Here is a 24,615-nt window from a genome sequence, read left to right as displayed (position 1 = left end):
TCTACCTTAGCGGAAGGTTATTTTATCATTGCTGTTCTGCTTGCATAAACGATTGGGAATGTGATGAAAATTTCAGAATATGAACCTACAAATCCACTTGCTGGGGCACTCGTGCATAAACTGGAATTCAACACCACTTCAGCAAAGCTTAGCAAATGACAATCAAACCAACAGCAGCCGCTTGAGAAAGCTGAATAATAATGAACGTAGGTGAAAGACAGGCCATGCCAAAACCACGCCCCCTGAATTTGATGACCCATAGGTGCTATAAAAAGAAGGGACCTACTGACGATGTTGTAGAAAACAGTTGACATCTTACCCATTCTTGAAAACACTTCACTTCAGCAGAAAAGCTACTTATACTTGACGTTGGTATACGCCGTACAAAGAACTATGCTGGCGTCTCATGTATGCCTCCTCTTCATGTTGTCTCTTGCAGGTATGAAATCTTAAAATTCATAAAATTTGACAAAAATATTTTTATGGTACTCTAGGGGGAAAGCAGTATGTTTCGGTAAATATGTTGAACCTACGTTATGACTAAAGTGTTCGACAATGTTACGCAGAATGTTCTTTACAGCATTATACCTACCATGGGTTCTTCGAGGTTTGGAAGTACATGTTAACGTTGATGGTGTGGTCGTATATCTCACGCGAGCAGTATGTCAAAATTTTGTTGTCTACAACTTTTCGTTCGCTGCCAGATGAAATACACCAAAGTAACTCCCATATTGCACACTAAGCATATCTTGTGCGCAAAGCGGACATTAAGCTAAACCACCCCAGCCGTGATCACGTTGCGGCAAGAGATGGTTTCGGGCATCGACATATAAGCGGGCTTCACATAACACCAAAAGAGGCACTTTCGCATGTTTCGAGGGAATCCCTGCCGCCGGAGGACCGACTGCAATGAAGGACGTGCTTTTCTTCCCGGAAACATGTCACCGCGGTGGATAACCCGCTGCGCCGCACCGTGGTAATATAACCAATGATCCACAAATATCCCATAGACAGCATGTCACTTCAAAAGAACTGTTGATGAACTTCCCTTCGGATACCTTTTTAAACCCCCTCATAAAAGCCTGCCGCATATCGCATTCTCACAAGGTATCGTACTCGATATTTGCGTGGTTTTTGCATACGATGACGCGCTCGTGTTCGATACATTGTAGGTACCTATTTGGCGTTTCATTACTGTAAGTTTCATTGCCCTTCACGTAGCCTCAATTCCCACTATATTCCTCGTGGTGGCTCAGTGTCAGAGGCATTGTGGTGGTGAGCCGGAAGATGTGGGCTTGACTCCCGATGCTACGGTCGTTACATAATTAAGGTGAAAAAGAGAAACACTCGTATCCGTAGATCCTTACGGACGTGAATGATCCTTATTTGTCCAAATCATGCAAGCCCCCCCCCCTGAGGGTGCGTCTAAAATCATAGGTGTAGCTTTTGTCATCTGACCAAGCCCCATCCAAAAAATGAATTTGTTCTCTTGTCACACTTGGGCCCGCTTTCGGGGGCGACTGTGCACATACGGAAGATTTGTACTCTACTTAGCATCACTGACAGCACTACTGTTTGCGCCACGGGCCCATTTCTCATGCGTTTATTTTGTATAAAACAACGCAGCGCAGATTCAGGTTGTGTGTTGGCCACATTGCGATCATATTGCAAATGCGACGTCACGCTTTTCCTCTTCCAATGTCGTGTGTTTGTTTGATGTGTTGGGTTTAATGGCACGGAGCAAAAAAGTCATCACGCGCCAAAAAGCAGGTTTTGTGTCTGTTTTGTACAATATAATCTATTGGTTTACAGCAGTTTAGCTTTGTTAAGAGCATTGCTTTGCTTGAAAATTATAAACTGCGGAAATTTTGACAAGAGCTTTGTCACGTAGGCGCAAACTCGGTCAAAAATGCGTTCGTTGTAAAACTGCGGAAAACGTTTTTTTTCTCTGGAGTTCAAAATCTAAAATTAAAAGTAATGTTTCGATCACACATAGCTCCGGGTCTCGCTGTCCACATCTCAGTTCATGTTCTTTTATAAGAAAGAAGCTATGTGTTAGATGGCTATGTTCAATGCGGAGGCACATAAAATGACTTCACTGAGGTGAGCTAAAAAAGGGCGGGAAACGAGACTACAGAAATGCCCTTTCTAGGAAAAGGGCACACAGACAGAGCACCCTGTCTCTGCACCATTTCTGTTGTCTCCTTTCCCGTGCTGGTTTATAACTCAGTTACGTACGGACCGGCCCACCGTCAATCAAAGAATGCCAGGCAGCCTTTGTGCGAAATGCATCTCGTGTGGTATTTTTGAGGCGGGCTAGAAAGGGTTGAGTGTGCTTTTTGGAAACCATACCGATCAACATGAGGAATGTGCTTTGATTTTAAGGCAAAGCTTCTGGTAATCACTACAAGTTCTACCATTTCGGTGAGAGAACTGGTATGATCGTAAGATCTCCGGGTGTATAATTATTTTTGGAGGTTGGAGGATTTTCATGTTTCAGCAGTGATACAAGAAATGCTTTTTCCAGGCTCCCGGCATTTTTAGCAGAACCCAATTTTTTAAGAGTTCACAAGTTCTTGTACAATATGTGCAAAATATGCGCGAGAATTTCTAATGCTCGCATTTATTATATGAGCCACATTTTCCAGACTGCTAGGTTTGACATTCATTGCGTTTTTTTATCGATTTCAAATTTTATATTCATTCATGATGACGTCGAGTAGATATACTGTTGTTAAATGCAAAAGCCTTAAATGTGTATGTTTAAAGAATGTGCACTGCAAGATGGAGAGAAATGGGATCTTAAAAACTGGAAGTTGCAGGAGGCTTGGAGCGTCAGTCAGGAATCGGGACCAAGAAAAGCGAAACACCAGTGTTGAGGATTATCGTAAAAAATGGCTTTGAGGAAAGGCTACTCCGAAAAATGGAAGAATCCGAAAAGGAACGTAGGCCTCTACCCTACCTGCAATGCGAGCTGTTTTGAGCGCTGATGATACCGGCGAAGGCGAATTTAATGCTCACGGGGATTAAAGCGGGGATTAAAGCACACTCCGAAGCAAAGCGAGCTTCGGAGTGTGCTGCCTAGAGAACTGGTTAATTGGTGACGAGCGCACCCGGGAAGTTCAACACAGCGTTCGACAGCAGCCAACAGAAAGTACTAGTAGGTTTCCTAGTTCCTATTCATAGAAAGTTTTAAGCGTCCCCTATCATTTTTAGCTGGTCTGCGGGGACATCAATACTACCTTAACAAGGTTATTGTATGGCTCAATGAAGCAGTAATCGGAAATACGTCCATTTCAGCTCTAATTCAATAATGATTACGGGGACGTTGCCCCTTAAAAAACTGTTCCACAATTAAGCCCCCGAATCTGGCATATACAGAACGTCATTTTTGTTTTCAATGTCTGCCAAAGACAACAAAATAAGTTGAAAACCAATTGGGGAATGTTTCAGACGGCATGGGCATTTCCACCCTCTCACTTGTGAACGTGGGCTTGGCTCGATGCGTACGCCTTGCACCAGCTTCCTGTTTTGCGCCGTGCACTCGCGAAAGACTCCTTTATACAGCTCGTGCAAGCGGTGACGCGAATGACGGGAGGCGAATGGCACCCTGCGCTTTCATTTGATCTCACCCAAGCAACGTCAGGTTGATGAGAAGGCAGGTCTCTCCGTTGCGTCGTTATGTAATGTCCTCGCGCTTGCACAGTTTACGGATTGACGTGGGTGTGCAGAGCGACCGCATAACTGCCGAATTGCCATATGCCTCATTATTCCTAACGCAATAAAAGGTAAATAAAATTGAAATGAATAGTTGTAATGGTAACTGTTTATTAGTGCCCTAAGGCCAACTTGGGCAAAGAGCACCCAGAAAGTTATATATACGAAGATAAAGTCCTGTAACGTGAAACTAAATTGTGGCAGTTGAAGCAGATGACGGACGGTATAAAAACTACTAAAAAGAGCTGGCAAATATGGACAGGAAATGATTGTGGAATATATAGACCGAGCTGTAAAAATCAAAGTTCTAAAAATAGCTAAAACACACTAATAGGAAGCACGGGATAGTGAAATAAAAAGACTTATATGTGTAGTGGAGTTTGTCGGTGTCAATGGTTGTGGGAAGCGTTTGCGTCGTATTGTGTCGAGTCCCCGGCATCAAATGAGCATAAGGATTGTGGATAGCCAATCTCCCCACGTGGTACATAGGGGTGTTGAAGAGCCAGTGACCAGACGGGAGCACGTCGCATGCGGGTGGCCTATCTCTAATCTAGCGGACGAAACTTCCATTGGACTGCTGTGTGAGTCATTAGTACATCTTCCTAAGTATGGTTTGGTTACGGGTTTTTCTTGCCTGTCTGTTCACTCCACTCAGCTTGCCAGGTTTTATAAAGGTGTTTCTTAATGCGTGGTTTCATGTCGGTGGAGGGAAGTATTGTTATGGTCACTGTACCCGCAAGTGCCACAGCAGCCGCGGCCATTTTATCCGCGGTCTCTTTCTGGGCGACCGAAGAAGGGCCTGACACCCAGCACACGGTTATTCCAAAATTTTACGCATATGGTGACATTGTGGTTTTATACACTACAGCAATAACAGTTTCCACAAGACTTGCTCGATAATAATCCAAATAGAACGCTCTCGGAATCTATGAAAATGATATACTTGGGAATTTCGTGTGGGACTACCTGATTTCGAACAAGAAAAATACCATAGACTTTGGTTGTAAAACTGCTGCTTTAGACGTTGAGCGTCCTACGGACCCTAAAATCGTGTCCGTGCGCAGCACACGACATAGTAAAGAGAGTTTTTAATGAGTCGCTAAAAACCTCTTCGCTCCTGTATTTCTCCGGAAGAAACGAATACATCAGTTTTCGGGACGCAGTATTTGTAAATTTCAATACCAGGCAGGGCACATGTCACTGCGTGGAGCTGCCACGGCGGAAAAAGACTGGTACAAGACGCTTTAAAGGGTTTCAAAAAGGCCATGCCAAGTTCAGATGCTTCCTTACTCTACTCGGATAATAAAGACAAGTGGCTGAGCAATTTTAAAATTGCCGATATGGGCATGTATCGTGAAAGACTGGCCTAAATAAATGGTGGGTGATTGGTAAAATTTTGAAGGCATATCTCAGGTTAACCTACGTTCGCTGGTGTGTGAGACGCCACTTGTTACATTCAAAGAAGCACAGACTTCGGGCTGGACTGCTACGGAACGCGTTACTCGTAAGGCACATGTTTGGTGCAGCAGTGGATCTAGCATTTTTAGTGCTGTTTTGTTAGTGATCCATATACCACACTCCCGTAGCCCAAGCGAGACCCCACCAAGCTTGTAAAAATGCCTAAAAGCAGATGTTTATCTGTACCATTTGACTGTAGTAGGATAACATTAAAAACGCTGCTTGTGTTTATGAATTTACGTTTAAGTTGTTTTATGTCCAACACCATGCCTGAAAATTTCAGTTCCTTTTGTTAGAGGAATGGAGTCACCGCTGCGTTCACTATCAACATTCTCCTCGATCCCGTGCTTCTTTAAAATGCAACGCGTGCAGTTCTTGCCGTAATAAAATTAACTCCATTTTTTTCGTCCAAGCAAGCCAGCTTATTGACCTCAACCTACACTTGGCGTTCCTAGATGGACATGATGCAAAATGGATGCGGGCGACAGGGACAGATTACGGCGACAACAGGACAGATTACAGGATGCACATCGTCCACATAGAATAATGATATTTTTGGTAGCAGTGCCATCCCCAGTGAGTTCATTTTCGCAAAAAAAAATGTTCAGCACAAAACTCCAAGTTGACGGACGCCGTTTTCCTGCACATACATATTGCAAATTGCTCATAAATACCAATTATGAAGCCAAAGGTTCTTTCCGACAGGTAACTTGCAAGAGTCTTCAAGAAGTTGCCAAAAAAACCGCATCACTTGCCGTCGCTGAGGATGCCATTTTTGCAAGCAATGTTATAGGCCTTTTTGAGGTCGAATAACACCGGTAATCAAAACTGTTTTATGTATAAAAACATCGCTGATGTATCATTCAAGGCCCAGACTATGATTGTTTGCTTGTGACTCCACCGTATATCATGCCTACCAGCTCACCTGAGGACCACTGTACTCTAAACAGTACAGAATTATCCAAATTATCATCTCGTGAGGAAGCTTGAATAAAAAGCTTCTCAAGGCAACAAGAAAATTATTTTCTGGGGAAGATGGGTCTTTCCCTCAGGGACGGCCAGTAGAGACGTCCCGAAAGCCATATTGTGCTGTGTGAGTGTAGGAGTGCTTCAGGAGTGTCTCCGCTCATGTACCTGAAGTCTTCCGAGTGCTCAGAGCTACCCTCAGCGTGTGAACCTATGACAGAAAGTTATAAAGGGTGTCTCAATCATTGTTATCGTGCAAAGAGTTTTTTCTAAGATATTATGTTGCATGAATATACATGTGTAGTGCGAAGAACTACGCACACGTTCAAAATAGTTTTCTAGTTCACTAGCCCGACCTTCACTTGTGTTGCCTGCTGGCTGATGAATATCAGACTGTGTGTCTGTGTTCCTTCGAGTTTACGTATTCGTTTCCAGACGGTGTGTGTCTGTGTATAAGCCTATTGATATCAGGAATGCGTACCAACTCACTGTTTTAAATGCAGAGCATTTCTTTAACTCACGATGTCACCCGGCGTTGTCGGCGTTGGCGTGCCTCGGCGTCCGCAGCAGCCGTTCCAGGTGCGCCCGCTACCCCACTCCTCCTCTCCCGCATCACGCTACCCTCCTCACTCTCAACAAAAGGTCCGCATCCCTCCCCCTACACTATATAAAAAATAATACTTACCGGCGCCTGGTTTCGATCCCACGATCCTGCGGGCGGAACGCAAGGTACATGGTGCTCTACCCACTGCGCCACAAAGCCGACAGAGAATGGAAGGCTACGAACGCGCCTTACATCCTTGGCTCATTCAAACTACGCCAAGAAGATACTGATACAACGCATTCACAACCTGTGGGCGGAACGCGAGATACATGGTGCTCTTCCCACTGCACCACAAAACCGACCCAGAATGGGAGGCTACGAACGCGCCTTATATCCTTGACTAATTCAAACTACGTCAAGAAGCTGCTGATACAACGCATTCACTACCACCAACTCCCCAAACACTAAACGTTAACGCAATACACCCACCCCCTATGCGACGCATTTACTCGAGTCCCCCTCGCAGGGAGCTGGGCCCTTTTTTGCCTCACAGCGTATACGCTTACCCAAGAGGTGTCCGTTGAAATCATATGACGGTCTCCGATTCAGATTACCGATAAAGCACAGACCGCGTCTTTTTCTGGGCCACTCACACCCGCCTACAGTCCTCGTTCTACCGCGGCCTGCACGGGCTGCGGGAAACCGGAGACCTGCGGAATGAATTTGTCGGTGGCGTATGCTTTGTACGACGTGTTGACTTGGGTTGCCTACACCACGTTAAAAAAAAAGCCCGCCAAGGGACGGAGCGATGAGCAGTTCCTTCACGTCGGCTCTGCATTTGAACGCCAGTTTCACTGCTTCAATTGCCCCACCGCTCACCAGCCCTGTACCGTCCGGTCCTTAAAGCTCTACGGATCCCACAGACACCAATTCAGGGACATCGGGTCATTCAACGGGCAGTTACAGCCTTTTGAAGTTTCTGCCACACCGCACAGCGAGCTATGCCTACTCAGGCATAGCACATTCGACCCGGCCCAATCGCCAGCGTAGGAGCGCAGGTGCACACGTCGGCCACGGCGGGCCCTTTGAACCCCTTTACACCATGGAGGTTACTGTGGCAGGAGAGGAAATCGACCCCACAAAACTCAGCCAACCTGGATTGGCTTAAATGTGTCACATACAACGAGGCTTCAACGACGCTGCAAATTCCTCACCAAGAACACCCTCTCACTCTTGTCCTGCCTCGCCCCAAAAAAACATCCGGCTCTCGACCGCCCCCCGTCAACCTCCCACTTCGCCACTACTGGCCACGGATATTAAAATCGTTCGGCGCCCGCATGGTGAACTGGACCTGAGGTCAGTGGCGCAATCTTATCTCTCGGATGCCGTCGTGCACAAATCGGGCGTACCCCTAAACCCCGTCCATGAAGTGGCAGTCTGCCGCATCCAGCAGACTGCCAACTTCATGTTCATTAGCCCCCCATCCGGTGATCGCATGATGAAGAATGCGGCGGCAAGCTCGTGATTCGGGGGCACTACTACGAATTGGCTGAACATGTGTCGGCACACTACAACACGGTTGCCTGGGTTAATTTAAACATCCCGGAAGAAGACAGGCCAGAGAAAGTGCGGGACAACATCTGCAACTTCAACCCAGACCTTCGCGTTCCAGAGGCGAAACTTATAAACGCATCGATAATGGCTCAAAATCTATTTGATGGCATAAAGGTCCCTCTGTGGAGTCTTTATCAATCCACCATGCACAGATGCACACCCTTCCGGCACAAGACCGAAGCGCGTGCCTTTGTTGGAAAACCGAACACCGCAAAGATATCTGTCCCACTCCGCAACCGTCCCTAAGGTGCTCCTGCTGCGGCAATTTGAACCCCCCAGAAGGCCATCTGGGCCAACACTTTGCACAGTGTGGTAAGGCGCACACGCAACGTGCTCTGCGAACTTCCACCGACGGTTCCAACCTCAGAAGCGGTCCCCCCCTTATGCCCAGATGGTCTCCTACGGCCAAGATCCGCGGAATGCCACCCTCTAAGACGTTCATCGACCACCAAGCATACCCGGCATCTACAGTCAAGCCGTCCGCGGACAGGTGCGCTCGGCAGGCCTGCTCCCCACTCCGCCACTCGTTCTCCCTCCTAATACCGCCCACCCGCCTCCTACCTGATTATTCTAATGCGAAACATGCTTAAAGAAATACAAGACCTCCGTTCACAACTCCTCCACACCAAACACGAGAACGAGCGGCTCGCCCAAGAAAATGCTCTTGTGAAAGCTGAAGCCCCCATCCCAACCTGCCTACCTGATGCCCCACAAGCGGAGCCACCTAGTAAACATAAGGCCCTTATCCAAACTACTTCTACCCCACCCGCTCGGAAATTCAGACCCTCCGCACGAATTTTGAAAATGCTTTCACTACACTCAAAGAACAACCACAGTGAGAAATAGCCGCTATAAAGCAGACAGTACAGGGATTACACAATGAGCTCCTCAAATAGGTCACGCAATTTAGGACCCTCACTCCAACACCCCCACCTGTCTCACAAGATAGCGTGCCCTTAGCAGCCAATATCAACCATGACACAGAAATATAAGAAACACCATGTTATATGGTGTAGTGCAACTGCCACGGCTTCATACAAAATCGGATAAATTTCCAAGCACTTCTTCACTCCCTCACCTCCCTTAATAGCACTACAAAAGGTAAATACCCTCCCAAAACTGTTCAATTACACTGCCCATAATTACCCATTACACCTCTCTGTCGCAATCTTCACACAACGCATGCTCTTGGCAACCCCTCATATCCTTACCTCACCGATCCCACGCCCCCTGGCCATCATCCTACCCCCAAAACCATCAGAGGCCAAAATACACATTCTTATTATACAAAGCACCCTAAAGACCAACACACTAGCTTTGGACTTCTTTTGAAACAAGCACTAACGTCTGCTGGGAAGGACCCTATAGGAATACGCTGAGAATTTAATGCCTACAACCTTGCTTCGGGCTACAAGAGAACCACTCGCAAAGGCCGGCTTCTCTTGGAACTTGCGCAACAACTACAACTCACCACGTACACTGACCCTTCTACCCCTATACGCGTTGGGAACTGCGCACAAAAAGACAACCACCCAGACCTCAGCTTTTCTTGTAATATGCTCTCGGCAAAACATAAAATACTACCACATACACTACGCAGCGACCCTTACGTTATTGACCCCGCCCTTCCCCCTCTAACCAACCACCCCGCTAAATAAAAACAACAGTCGATTACGAACTGTGATGCGTTCCGTCACGACAGCCGCAAAACCCCAGACCCCGTCGGCGGATTCCGACGCCTTAGAAGAATTACGTGAAGCACTACTTACCACCCGCACCAAATATGAACAACCTGTGGGCCCCTCTAGCCCATCCTTATATGTTGACCTCCGCATGCAGCACCTATGGGAAGCTTACTCTGGCATAGAAAAACGCTGGAGGCAGCAGATGCACAACCGCAACCTCAAGCGTTAACTAGCTCGTCTCCACCTCGACATGCAGCAACACCCACATACCCTCACCCCAACCAACTGGAAGAGGCTGTGTGATTCCCTCAACGGAACGCTTTCTACTGAACGCACTTGGGCCAATCAACGCGACCTGCTTAATCCCAAAATATTCAATCATCACACCAATGGTCGGGTACAACCGATACACACAATTATTCAGGACCCCTACACACTTCTTAGCAGACTTACACAACTCTACATCCCCCTTGCACCAGACGTTCCTGAACAGGCTGAATTCACTGGCACAACCAATGACGAACTCAATGTCTCAATCACTCTCAAAGAAGTGAAAGCCGCGTTGCTCACGCTCCGCCGCCATACTGCGCCCGGAGCTGATGGTATCACAAGTACACTCTTCCGCCATCTTAAAGACCTCACCATTGACCCCTCACGACGGACCTCAGCACACACTGACATAACCAATACTGTGATTTGATTTGATTGACTTGTGGTTTAACGCGCCGACGCAACGCAGGCGATGAGGCGCGCCGAAGTGAGGGGTCCGGATTAATTTTGACCACCTGGGGATCTTTACGTGCGCCGAAATGTCGCACACACGGGCGTTTTTGCTTTTCGCCTGGTATTTTTTACATTGTTTTGAGACTTGATATCGAAACATACAAATGGAATGCCTTTTTTTACCAAATATGCCTTGGTGGTGCCGGAAGAGAGAGAGAGAGAGAGAGAGAGAAGCTCTTTATTAGAAAACAGAGTGTTTAGCCGGCGTACAAAATCGCCTTCATGCTACTCTGTTAGAGGAGGGGGAAAATGAAGAAAGGCCCAAGAGAGAGGAGGGCAGAAAAGAGATGCAAGCTGAGAGAGGGACGAACGAAATTAAGTAAAAGGGCAACAGCGAAAGTCTCAGAGTGAAGAGATTTAAAGTTTTTGAATTAAGCCAGTGTCGCTGAGGTACGAAAACAGAAATTTTAGGCCTAGGCGTTGGTGAGAAGAAGACGGCCGGGGCCCTAAAAGGGTTTTTAAGGTCACTGGTCCTTGCGTATAACCTATGCGTGCAATGTTCTGTAGCAAAGTTGATCTAGAGTCCTTGTAGGCAGGACAGTAGAGTAAAAGATGCTCAATTGTGTCTTCCGATGCACAGTTGTTGCACCTGGAGGCGGTAGATAGTCCAATGCGGAAGCGGTAGCTGTTGGTGTAAGCTGCATTAAGTCGGAGCCGATGAAATAATGTTTCTAGATGACGGGGGAGCTGGTGAGGAAGTCTTGACGACAGCTGAGGGTCAAGGGAGTAGAGAAACTTGTGGTGGTGGGTGGGATCTGACCACATTCTGTTTCTCTCTGAAAGGGCGTAACGTGTGGCCATGGTGGAAGCGTCGTGTTTGGTAAAAAATGTTCTTCGTATATTTCGGCAGGTGTTGCCTGCAGAGGCAGCGTCATCAGCTTTTTGGTTTCCCGTTATCCCAGTGACCAGGCACCCATTCAAAAACAATATTGTGCCCAGCGCCTACTGCAAGGTGATGTAGATAGAGAATATCTTGAACGGCAAGTTCATATGTGAAGTGCTTGCCGCTCTTAAGGAGGCACTGAAGGGCAGGTTTAGAGTCAGTGAATATGGTCCATTCGTTGGGCTCTTGACGTAGGATGTACCGGATTGCCCCTTTGAGGGAGTGTAGTTCAGCTGATGTCGAGGGCGTTGGTCTGTCTAAACGGTAGGAAAAGAGTTTACGAGTCGACGGGACGAATAGTCCAGAGATGGAACTTTGCGGCAGCGAAGACCCATCAATGAAAAGATGAACCCTGGTGGAATGAAACCTGTTCATGTAGTCCAACGCCACTTGGAGCAGTGCAGCCTGAGGCGTTATCTTCTTAGATGTCATCCCTGGGATGCCTAAACCTATACGAGTAGACGCTAATGTCCCGGGCGGAAACTGAGATGGCATTGCTCGCGGTGGTTGCGTCGTTTTGGGAAGGCACAAAGCTCTAATAGCATCTCCGAACCCAGAACTCTGGGCCGCAGTGATCCTGCTGAGACAGTGGGGTGTAGGTTGAAGTAGATGCCGGTAGTGGACACGGAGCGACTCCTGTAACATGAGTGCGTCCAGAGGCAAGCAACGAGCTTCAGCGATGGTCCCGGTACCCGAAGAACCTCTGGGTAGTCCAAGACAAATTCGCAGGCTGTTCCGTCGAGCCGCTTCTAGCTTCATTTTGTTAGTAGGCGCTGCATGGTATAGTAAGGGAAGGCTATAGCGTATGAGGCCATCGACGTAAGCTTTGTGAAGCTGTAGCATCGACCCGCAGTTGCTGCCCCAGCGGGAACCGGCAAGGTATCTCAGAACCTGAGACGTCGCAGAGATGCGGGCACACAGTCTTTTTATGTCAGGCGACCAGGAGAGATTACGGTCGATGATTACGCCAAGATACTTGTGGGTCCGGGCGTACGGGAGGGCTCGTCCACTCAGCAAAATTGGGTACTGATCCATGCGCTTCCTTGTAAACGCCATTGCAACGCTTTTCTCATGCGATAGGTGAAGTCCACGGGCGGCAAGGTAGGTTGAAATGGAGAAGAGAGCTTTCTGGAGACGTTGCTGAGTGGTGCGTCGGGAGCGTGCTGTGTGCCAGATACAAATGTCGTCTGCGTAGATCGTGACGTTAACTCCCCGCGGTAGGCACCGTTTCAGCTCTATGAGAGTCAAATTAAATAGCAGTGGACTTAAAACGGCTCCTTGTGGAACACCTTTTTCGACGGGCAAACGTGATGCGTCACCATTCGAAGTCCGCATGAAAAGCTGACGTCCAGCAAGGTAATCCTCGATCCAGGCGTAGAGTCTTCCTCCAAAGCCATGTACTGCAAGAGCAGTTAGAATGGCTGTGTGTGTGACAGAGTCGTAGGCAGCTTTTATTGTGATTGGTATGCGGCTAGAATCCAATTGCTCCTCGACTGACGAGATAAGGGCAATTATATTGTCAATAGACAATCTGTGCCTACGGAATCCATTCATTTCTTGCGGGTAAAGGCGTCGGCTTTCGAGAAACCAGGACATTCTTTTATGTACCATCTTCTCCATCAGTTTCCCAATACAGTTCAACAGAGGTATAGGCCGAAAAGAGGAATAACACGTGGGCGGCCAGCTAGGCTTTAGAACAGGAGTAATTTGGGCGAGCTTCCAATCAGAGGGCGGCGTACCACTCGCCCAAGAAGAATTGTAGAACTCTAGGAGACGGAGTAGGGCATTGTGAGGCAAGTGCGTCAAGGTTGCGGAACTAACGCCATCCGGACCTGGACACGACTTGGTTTTTACATCGGAGATTGCTGCTGTCAGTTCTTGTAATGTAAAAGGCCGGTCCAGTGCTGGAACGGCTGATTCTGGAGGCCTAACAGGTGGAAGTGTATTCAGCGTTGATGAGGAGAGAATCTTGCAATATTCCTCTGCGACCAATTTCAAAGAGGAGTGTTCGCGCAGTGAGAGGGCAACAAAAGGGCGCAGCTGCTTAGGTTGCGTGCGTAACCCTTTGACAACACGCCAGATGCGCGTCAACGGTGTGTGAGTATTTAATGTTGCACAAAAGTTCCTCCACCGTTGTCGCTGAAGCTTGTATAGGTGACGCATTACATTTCTGTGAGCCCTTCTAGAAGCTCGTAAATCTTCTAGAGATTTTGTACGGAGGGCTTTTCGCTCCGCACGGCGACGAATGGCACATAATCTCTGGTACTCAGCGTCATTATTGGGTTGATTCCAGCGTTTTGTTCTTAAGCATGTGGAATTCCGAAAACAGTGAAGTATCGCTGGGATAATTTCGTCATCTCGAGTCGCTGCCGTAATGCAGGTTCGTATGGCTTCCACGAAAGCTCTCCAGTCTGTGCACGCGTCCTGTTCTTTGTAAGTCTGAGAGTGCGAGTCACGAGTTGATATCAAAATTGGGTAGTGGTCACTTCCTCTTGTCTCTAAGTCTGTGGACCACGTGAATGTTGCGGAAAAGCCAGCAGTGACGAATGATAGATCGATACAGCTGGTTGTTTTGAGGGATTTGAGGAAGGTAATGCTGCCATCGTTTAGTGGTTCAATGCCATGTCTAATTAGGAGGTCTGCGAGTTTTGCACCACGTAGGCTTGTCTGGGAACTGCCCCAAATTTCATTAAGAGCGTTAAAGTCCCCACAGATATTGTGCGGCTTGTCAGACGACGTGAGGAGGTTGTCCAGCCTGGTCTCATCAAACTTGGCGTTGGGTTGTAAGTACGCTGCGATAAATGTGAAAGTCTGAGAACCAATAATTGTAGTTGCGCTGACGTACTCATTTGTTTTGTGTGGTGAGACTGGAATTTCAACTGCCGGAACGTCAGTACGGAACCCGATAAGAAGCCGGCTTGTACCGCTTACTCGTTGTGAGTGGATGAAATAGTAACCACTCAAGCGGAAATTCTTATCTACTCGTGACTCTGAAATGACAACGAATGGGAATCGGTAAGTGTGAAGAAGCTGACGTAGATCACCGAGCTTCGACCTCAGACCACGAGCGTTTCACTGGAAAATGGTGCATCGTTTTAGGGGACTGTTCAATGACACTTTTGGCGATGGTGATACCGTCATTGTTTCCCGATGGTGAATGGCACACCAGGTAGGGAGCAAGATGCTGCTAGCAGAGGTTCCAAAGCCATGATAGCAGCAAATTCAGGCAAAACGCTTGCGGATGGTAAGGCGGACATAAGAGCTTTGAGTGCCGCAAATAACAGGGGAATTATCACTTTACTCAAGTCGACTTGCGTAGTAGCAGCGTGGGTCTCCGCTGGTGGGTCGGTTGCACGCTGAGTCGCAATGGGTAGCACAGGAGTAACAAAGGCTCGTGTAGGTTGTTGTTTCTCTTCAGGCTGGGGCTTTTTGGGGCTTTCTCGAACAGTACGTGCATAGGACTTTTTCGTTGTTGCGTTTGTGTGTGTGAAAGCGAACCCGGAGTGGAGCTGGGTGTTGCACAAACCACTTCTGGATTTGGGGGCGGCTCGCGTTGTTTGGGAGCCCTTCCTTGAAGTTGCTCAACTGCGCGTGCAAGAGTGGCGGCTTTTTTCTTCGGGCAGGCACCGAAGGTTGCAGGATGCGGTCCATCACATTTCGCACATCGAGGGTGCGCGCGCGAAGTGCAGTCTTTGTACGAGTGCGGGCCTGCGCATATTTTGCATCGGACGGGCCCATTGCAGTGCTTCGCAATATGACCGTGCCTTTGACATTTGAAGCACTGGGTTGCTGTACCCAAGTATTCCTCAACGGGATAACTGCAGAAGCCAAGGAAAATGCGCTTTGGTAATGCAGAGCCGTTTGGGAACTCCAGAAGCACTGTTTTTTGGCGACGCTCTGCCACTACACCATTTTCGCCCCGATCATAAGAGACTTGCCTTTTGGCAGATGTAACACCTTGTTCTCTCAGGTAGGAAAGGAGTTCTTCGTCCGTGTACTCAAGAGGGACGTCATCAATCTTTCCAGACGTCGCTGAATAGGAACGTGGTAGACGTGCTTGGACCGTCAACCGTGGTGCCGTGGTGCCGGAAGAGTTTCTATTGTATAAGCTTGTTTAATAGTGATGCCCCTCTTTGTGACCACATTGTTTGTCAGGCGTCCGCACACGCGTCCGCATCTTCATATTTTGTTTGCCCTGCACTGGCTCTGACGGTCACCTCTCGCCACTGCTGAGTCGAAGCTTGTGCGCCACGCAACACCCGAGGAATGCTAGGGAACGCACACAATCTCCCTGCCCTGATTACTACACACAGACATTTCCCGGCTCGGGTTCAACCTGGCAACGCACGTGGTGTTTCGATATAGGGGCTGGAAGCCAACTGTGCTGTACAACATAAACATGGTGCAGTACGAGCAGATTAACGCTTGAGTACCATCGCATACAGTGCTGTCGAATTAACTGCGGGAAAGCAGAGCAGGCCAAAAACCGTACAGCAGAGTATTCGGCTTGATTTGCTTTCAGAGAGCTGGTAACTACACACCGACAGAATTAATGGCTGAGAGCAACATAAGTAAAGAACCACTGGTGTGTATTTAGGGATCCGTGAGCCTTTCTTTCTTCGGCCTTGCAAGTTTAGGCTCGGCGCAATGCGCACGCCTTCTTCAGATGTACGGGATCGTACTTTGGAAATAAATGCGAAATTCAGAATAACGGTTTTTAGATGCGAAGCATCGCATGGTCGGGGCTATGTCCCTCCCATATCGTTGTCGTTGGTGCGCCGTCCACACCCCCACTGCGCATGCTCGGCTTGCTGAACGCCCGGTGGTGTGTTACTCTTCTATAGCTACTTGAGTGGCAGTGTTGCCGGTGACCCGCCGCGGTGGCTGAGTGGCTAAGGCGTTGCGCTGCTGAGCACGAGGTCGCGGGTTCGATTCCCGGCCGCGGCGGCCGCTTTTCTGATGGAGGCGAAAAGCAAAAACGCCCGTGTGTACGAGATTTCGGCGCACGTTAAAGATCCCCAGGTGGTCAAAATTAATTCGGAGCCCTCCACTACGGCGCGCCTCATCGCCTGCGTTGCGTCGGCGCGTTAATACCTACAATCAATCAATCAATCAGTGTTGCCGGTGTCTTCCTGAGCCGGCACGAGACGAGCACTCTTCACGCGCCTTCGACGTTTCATCGTCGTCTGCAGCGGCATGCGTCGGGGAGTCTCGGCGGGCGGTGATTACAACAGCCCACAACCATCCGGGAAACGTGCATCGAACTCATTTTCAGCAACTTTAGGGTTCATCCACTACAACAGCCCTTGACATTACATTTCACAGACCATCAGGCGGTCATATTGCCGCGAACCATGCATTGGGTTTATTTGTGTTTTTGCTTTTACCGCCCGGCTGCGCCGGTCTGTGTTATCTCTGTGCCAAGGGAAGCGCGTGTTCTATTCTTTCTTTCTGTGCCGCATGTGTTATCTGTTCTGATAGGGAGAGCATTCCGATCTAACGTGAACAGCCCAAAATAATCTTCTTGGACCTACAATGTTCTAAATGTAAATCGACGGTTCGAGAACCACGCGCGCCGAAAGATAAAAAGCCTGCAGAGCAGACGCCGAGGTATTCGATCGCCGACGCTCGCTTGCGTATACGCCACTTTGCTGCTTCGCCGCCCGTGTATCCTTTGAGTTGTTAGGGAAGCACAAGTTCGCTCCAATAAACTTGTTTTCCTTCAAGACCACTGCGTCGTCTTTGGCATCGTGACATCTGGTGGAGGTGCTGGGTAGGTGAACCCTAAGCGATCGTCAAGCCGACAAGCAAGCCCAACTCGTGTCAGCCGCCGACAGCAAGGTCTTCAACCAGAGTTTGGACTGCTTCCGGACAACGTGAAGAAAGAAGACGACAGGAAAACCACCATGATCAACGCAGGCACCATGACCAGCGCTTCTAATCCTGCCCTGGTCCTGCGACAGCCTCGGGAACCACCATCATTCCGAGGATCCCCCGGAGAAGACCATTATGACTGTTGCAGAAAGTGGAGCGCGTCCGCATCTTTAATAGGTGGGATGACGAAGAAACTTTCCGTCATGTATTCTTCTATTTAGAAGATACAGCCCGAACATGGTTTGAAAGCTATGAAAGCTTCCCGTTCCTCGAAGAAACGCAACAAGCAAGTGACGTGATCGCAGTCGCCGACTTTGAACGCACACCCGACGATACCTTCATGCTTCCGCATCCCTTCGACGTGAATCCGGCACTACCGCAAGAAGAAAGGAACAAGTTATTGGCTTTGCTGCGTCGTTACAGCGACTGTTTTTCGTCGAACTAAAAATTACGTGAGACACCTCTAACGAAGCGCCGGATAATAACCGAGGATGGAGCCAGACCTACCCGACAGTCACCGTACCGCGTCTCTTCACACGGGCGCGAAGCCATCCGTACTGAAGTCGACGACATGCTCAACGACGACATTATACAGCCATCGAAAAGTCCGTGGGCTGCGCCGGTCGTACTCGTGAAGAAAAAAAATGGCACACTGAGGTTCTGCGTTGACTAACGGTGATTGAACAAGATCACCAAAAAGGACGTGTACCCCCTGCCACAAATCGATGACGCCCTCGACCACCTCTGCCATGCGAAGTACTTCTCATCGATGGATCTGAAGACAGGCTACTGGCAAATTGAAGTAGACGAGCGAAATCGAGAGAAGACTGCATTCGTAACCCCGGACGGCCTATACGAGTTCAAGGTTATGCCGTTTGGGCTATGCACGGCACCAGCAACGTTCGAAAGTGTCATGGACACTGCGCTAGCTGGCCTGAAGTGGCACACCGGCCTCGTATACCTCGACGACGTTGTGGTATTCTCCCGGACTTTCGAAGAACACCTTGCAAGGTTGCAGTCTGTACTCGAGGCCATCCGTACGTCGGGGTTAACGCTGAAGTGTGAAAAGTTCCGCTTCGCGTACGAGGAACTCAAGTTTTTGGGCCATGTCATCAAGGCCGCGGGAGTCCTGCCGGACCTGGCGAAAACTTCAGCCATAGCGAACTTCCCAAGGCCAAAAGATAAGAAGGGCGTGCGCAGATTTCTCGGACTGTGCGCATACTACCGGCGCCTCGTCGCAAACTTCGCACGCATTGCAGAGCCACTCACACGCTTGACGAAGATAGGAAAATGCCCAAGAAACAGCCTTCTGCGAGCTGCAAAAATGCCTCCAAAGCCCGCCTGTGCTCGCGCATTTCGACGAAAACGCCGAAACGGAAATGCACATGGACGCCAGTGATATAGGATTGGGTGCCGTCCTCTTCCAAATGCAAAGCGGGTGCGAAAAAGTAATCGCCTATGCCAGCCGTGGTCTGTCCAAGGAGGAAAAAAACTACTCAGCCTCTGAGAAAGAATGCCTCGCGATTATATGGGCCATTTCGAAACTCCGCCCATACGTGTATGGAAGACCCTTTAAGGTTGTGACAGACCACCATGCGCTGTGTTGGCTCGCCAATTTGAAGGACCCCTCTGGCCGTCTTGGTAGGTGGAGCTTGTGCCTGCAAGAATTCGACGTTACAGTAGTCTATAAATCCGGGAGGAAACACTCCGTCGCCGACTGCCTGTCTCGCGCCCCCGTCGACCCACCACCACAACATTCCGACGAAGACAGCGCATTCTTCGGAGTCGTGACGGAAAGCGATCTAGCCGCCCAGCAGCGTGCCGACACCGAGTTACGCGTATTGATCGACTACCTCGAAGGACGCAACGTCGCCGTTCCTAGGACCTTCAAACGGAACTTACCAGCATTCACCCTGAAAAACTCCGTCCTCCTGAAGAAGAATTTCAGCCCCGGAACTAGAACGAATTATCTTCTTGTCATTCCTACAGACCTTCGTGACGAAATTGTGGAAGCATGCCACGACGACCCATCTTCCGGACATCTCGGCGCAGCTCGCACTATTGGAAAAATCAGGACGAAGTACTTCTCGCCCGGCCTTGCATCCGACGTCACCCACTACGTCCGGAGCTGCCGTGACTGCCAGCGACGAAAGACGCCACCGACGAGACCCGCCGGACTTCTGCAGCCGATCGCCGTCCCATCAAGACCCTTCCAACAGATTGGAATGGACCTTCTGAGCCCGTTCCCTACGTCACGATCCGAGAAAAAGGGGACTGTCGTAGCTAGAGACTACATGACGCGCTACGCGGAGACCGCCGCTCTTCCCAGGGGGACTGCACAAGAAGTCGCCAAGTTTTTCATAAGACAAGTTGTGCTGCGACAGGGAGCCCCTGAAATCCTAATCACGGACCGCGGAACGGCATTTACTGCGGAGCTCATGCAAGGAATCTTACGCTACAGCAACACGGATCACCGAAGAACGACGGCGTACCACCCCCAAACCAACGGACTCACGGAACGTTTGAACAAGAGGATTGCGGATATGCTATCCATGTACGTCGACGTTTAACACAAGACCTGGGACGAAGTGCTCCCGTATGTCGCGTTTGCGTACAACACGGCTATCCAAAAAACCACGCAGATGACACCGTTCGAGCTTGTCTACGGAAGACAGCTGACTACAATGCTTGACACCATGCTGCCGCACGTAGAAAACGACGACCTGAACACCGACGTCCAAGGATATCTTCAGCGTGCGGAGGAGGCCCGCCAGCTCGCTCGAGGTCGTATAAGGGACCAGCAGCTGGTGGATGCCGGCCGCTACAACCTCCGACGGCGAGCCGCCGAGTACCACCCAGGGGATCGTGTGTGGTTTTGGACTCCCATCCGACGACGCGGACTGAGTGAGAAACTTCTGCGATGGTATTTCGGACCCTACAAGATTATGAAGTGATCCCCGATGGTGACTCCGGTACATCACGACGACATACGCGGTCCAAAGTGCTCCACGTGGTTCGCTTAAAACCTTTGTACGGACGATGACGAACTTTTATTTTTATTTGCTCGGACTGTCGCTTATGTTCGCATCGGGTCGATGCACTCTTAGAGGGGGGGTAATGCCGCGAACGATGCATTGGGTTTATTTGTGTTTTTGCTTTTATCGCCAGGCTGCGCCGGTCTGTGTTATCTCTGTGCCAAGGGAAGCGCGTGTTTTATTCTTTCTTTCTGTGCCGCATGTGTTATCTGTTCTGATAGGGAAAGCATTCCGATCTAACGTGAACAGCCCAGAGTAATCTTCTTGGATCTACAATTTTCTAGATGTAAATCACGCGCGCCGAAATATAAAAAGCCTGCAGAGCAGACGCCGAGGTATTCGATCGCCGACGCTCGCTTGCGTATACGTCACTTTGCTGCTTCGCCGCCCGTGTATTCTTTGAGTTGTTAGGGGAGCACAAATTCGCTCCAATACACTTGTTTTCCTTCAAGACCACTGCGTCGTCTTTGGCATCGTGACAATATTCAAAGCGGAACGCCAACCACAGCTCGACGTCACCTACGTTGAACATGATGATGATAATGCCTAAATAAAGACAAACTCCTACCACGCAATGCCTCTCCACTCTAACACCCCCACCCCCTTCAATAAAATTGCACCATCTTCCTGTAGGGGAACCCTTAGTAGTATGCAAAAGAGATATGGGGTCAACGCTATTTCCCAATTCGTAGTTCCGATAAGTGAAAAGTGTGGTAGTTACCATGGAAACCAAACGGTAAATATAACGGTAGCTACGTACCTCAACCTCACGGAAACAATGAACTGAAAACGAATTGGCACTTGAATCGACTCCATGCCTGCTTCTCATACTACTGAGGGTTCTCCTACGGGAAGATGGTGTAATTTTTTGTATTACCTGAACTTTTTTAAGGCCTGAAGGAAACTGAAATTTGGCGTTATGGTACTAGAGCTGCTGATCACATACTCTGCCAGAATGAAGCTTGTTTGTTAGAGGGTGTCTCTGTATCAATTGTTTCGAAATGTGTATTGCTCTCTTCTAAATCAGTACACATTAGGTACCTCCTTATACCCGAATTTACGCCGGTACAATGCCCAGAGAGAGAGAAAGAGAAACTCCTTATTAAAGAGGAAAATGCAGACAGGTTTGCCGACATCAGTTCACCAAATGCTACTGTGCGGGGAAAGTAGGAGCGGGAAAATGTAATAGGTGTAGGGAAGAACAGGAGAGTAGTAGTGGAGAAAAAATAAAATATGATCCTTCTCCAGGGCATTGAGTTCAAAGGTTCTTGAGATGAATGGACGACTGGAATTTCGTGGACACAGCAATGTCCTCCAGAAATTCGACTAGCCTGGACAAGATTTTGCGCTGTACGGAGGGAGAGCGCCATGGTAAAAGTACCAATCTCAGTGTCAACGGTCCAGGGTGGAGGCATTCAATTTTATTTTGCAAGCGGCACCTTTAGTCGGCATAGGCAAAGCACTCCAGTATTATATGTTCGACAGTTTCAAGTGAACCACAATTATCGCAATATGGGCTTGAAGTCTGGTCGATCCTAGGTAGATAGGATTTTGTTAGTGCTGCATTAAGACGAAACCTATGGAACAACGTCTCCAAGCGGCAGGGTAGACGCTCTGACAGCAACATTCTCACAAATGGGTCTTTGGAATGTGAATAACCGTAATGATGCTGCAGCAAGGACCATATACGGTTTCTTTGTGACAGAGCTAGTGCCTTTGCCATTGTGGCGGCATCATGCTTCGTGAAGAAAATCTTTTCTTTTTCTCATTTGTGCGCCCGTGCGGGCAGCCTCGTCCGCTTTTCGTTTCACATGATGCCACTGGAAGGTATCGCGATGTCCGGCGATGTATGTGAAATGATGCAAATACTTTACGTCGCGCTGGACATGTTCGTGAAAGCTGAAACAGGTAGCGTAGTGTAAACTTTAAGGGCTGCCCTTGAATCAGAAAAAACAGTCCCACATGTCAGCGGCCGGCGTACAATGTATCAAAGTGTTTCTTTAATCCCGTATAGCTCCGCCGACGCGGGCGAAGTCGGTCACTCAAGGCGATATGCAATGCTTTTCCACATGATAAAATGAAAATTCCCGAGGAGCTGCACTCATGTGTTGCCGATCAATTGGTATAAATGTGAGTAGTTGAAGAGTAAAATCTGTTATTATGTACAAGCGTCATCTGCAACAGGCCAAGTTGAGGTATATGTTTTTTAATCAATTGTAGGTATGAATGATTTTATCCGGAGAGGCGTCAGAGTCCAGGGCGGGAAGTTCGGTGGCATGGTTTGTGGTGCCTATGTTGAAATTGAGGCATTAATACCTTTTATTGTATCTCCAAAGCTAGAATTCGTATTTTCAACAGCAATACGAGACTGGAAATTGGTTCGTGCATGTAGCGTATCCCTCAAATAAACGCGGAGCATTTCGTGGGGCCGTAGCACGTCCAAGGGGAGGGAAACCTGCTTCAGCAGTTGTTCCAGAGCACGACGAGCCTTTAGGAAGTACGAGGCATTTTATGAGGCAGTTATTCCTCGCCGCCTCCAGATGTCTTTCGCTTGTGGGTGTCAGTTGCTGCGGGACAAAAAGGCTATAGCGCAACGCGCCATCCACATACGCCTTGAACAGAAAAACCATGGAGCGGCAATCCCTGCCCCACTGGCTGCCAGCAAGATAGGCAATAGTTTGCGATGCTGTTGAGAATAGCTTCCGCAGCCTCTGCACTTCAGGGCCCCAGGGGTTTCTGTCTAAGAGAATACCAAGATATATTTGCGTCTGTCCGTAATGCAGAGGCGGGCTACCCAGAATTAAAGGATATATATCCGTGCATTTGCGAGTGAATGCCACGGCGAAGCTTTTTTCTGAGGAAAGATTGAACCGTTTGGGCACTAGGTATGCAGATATTTTTGCAAGCGCTTTGTGGAGTTTGTTTTGCGTTACCCTCAGGGATTTTGACGCACTTTAAATACAGATGTCGTCCGCATAGAGAGTGATGTTGACGCCACGGGGCAGAACACACTTCAGGTGGATGAGCGTGGGATGAAACCGTAAAGGCCTTAATACAGCTCCTTGAGGTACTCCTCTTTTTATTTTATGATATGATGTTGGGCGTTCTGTCGTGCACATAAAGAGTTTTCGTCCTTTAAGGTAATTTGAAATCTATGCTTATAATCTTCCGCCTAGTCCAAGTTCGGTAAGAGATGATAGTATGACATCGTGATAAACTAAGTCGAATGCTGATTTAACGTCTAGAAACACTGCAACAGGTACATGTCTAGAATGTAGTTCTTCTTCAACAGACGATACAATAGAAATGGTGTTGTCAGAAGCCGATCTGCTTGGTCGAAATTAATTCCTTTAGGGTGGATAAATTTTTGGTTTTCGTGTACAAAGTGACCCTCTTAAAAAAGTATTGAAGTGAGAAACCTACTTCCTCAAAATTAAATTTGTCCAGCGCCTTAAGAAATCCCCCTGGCCTACCCACTATTGGTCCTACAGCAGTAAGTAAAATGGCAAATGAGCGCCCAAACGACGCTGATTCGAACGGGCTGCCCATATTTCTAAAAAAACGGAAGCGGGAACAAGTGCGGGTAAGTACAAGCCGCTGAGAATCCAAGGGAAGGAAACGATTAGCTCTACGCATGCGCTCAAAGTATGAACTCCACACAAAGGTGGCGAGTATCCTTTGCAATGCTTGCACTTTATTTTTACCACAGTGCAGGACCTGCAGGACGTAGGGAAGCCTTGCAAAAAGAAAAAAAACTGATAGACAAAAAATTAAAGCCGTTCATTCAATGTGAAAGCTGTGGGGAGCGCAGAGCATTGATTTCGCCATAACGGGCTGTAGCGCCGTTCTCCGCTCACTGTTACCACCAAATGCAATTCCAATTTCCCGCCTTTGCAGTGCTGGCGCGCCCCCTGCCTGAAACTGCGCCAGCCTGAGTTGTGTTCTCTTTGTGCTTTTCTCCCTGCACGTGCCGGCGTTGCACTGCCACATCTTGCGTTTGGTAAACATCCCCCTCGCGAGGGGCCCGATCAAATGCAGAGCATTTCCGGGGGCGCA

General features: G+C 48.7%; 1 long non-coding RNA gene across 1 annotated transcript in view; it reads left to right on the top strand.

Moving 5' to 3' along the window:
• Positions 1–296: 296 nt before the first annotated feature.
• The window catches only part of LOC144166100 (uncharacterized), a 66,420-nt gene continuing 42,101 nt past the window's right edge, over positions 297–24,615 (top strand). The window contains exon 1 of the long non-coding RNA XR_013321571.1: positions 297–439. This is a non-coding gene — a long non-coding RNA (uncharacterized LOC144166100). The remainder of the gene's footprint in view (positions 440–24,615) is intronic.

This window comes from Haemaphysalis longicornis, unplaced genomic scaffold (genome assembly GCF_048455015.1).
Source record: "Haemaphysalis longicornis isolate Haplotype H1 unplaced genomic scaffold, Haemaphysalis longicornis Haplotype H1 scaffold_16, whole genome shotgun sequence".
Taxonomy (NCBI): Eukaryota; Metazoa; Arthropoda; class Arachnida; order Ixodida; family Ixodidae; genus Haemaphysalis; species Haemaphysalis longicornis.
Note: the sequence above shows the minus strand (reverse complement) of the source record. Positions and strands in the feature narration are given on the sequence as shown.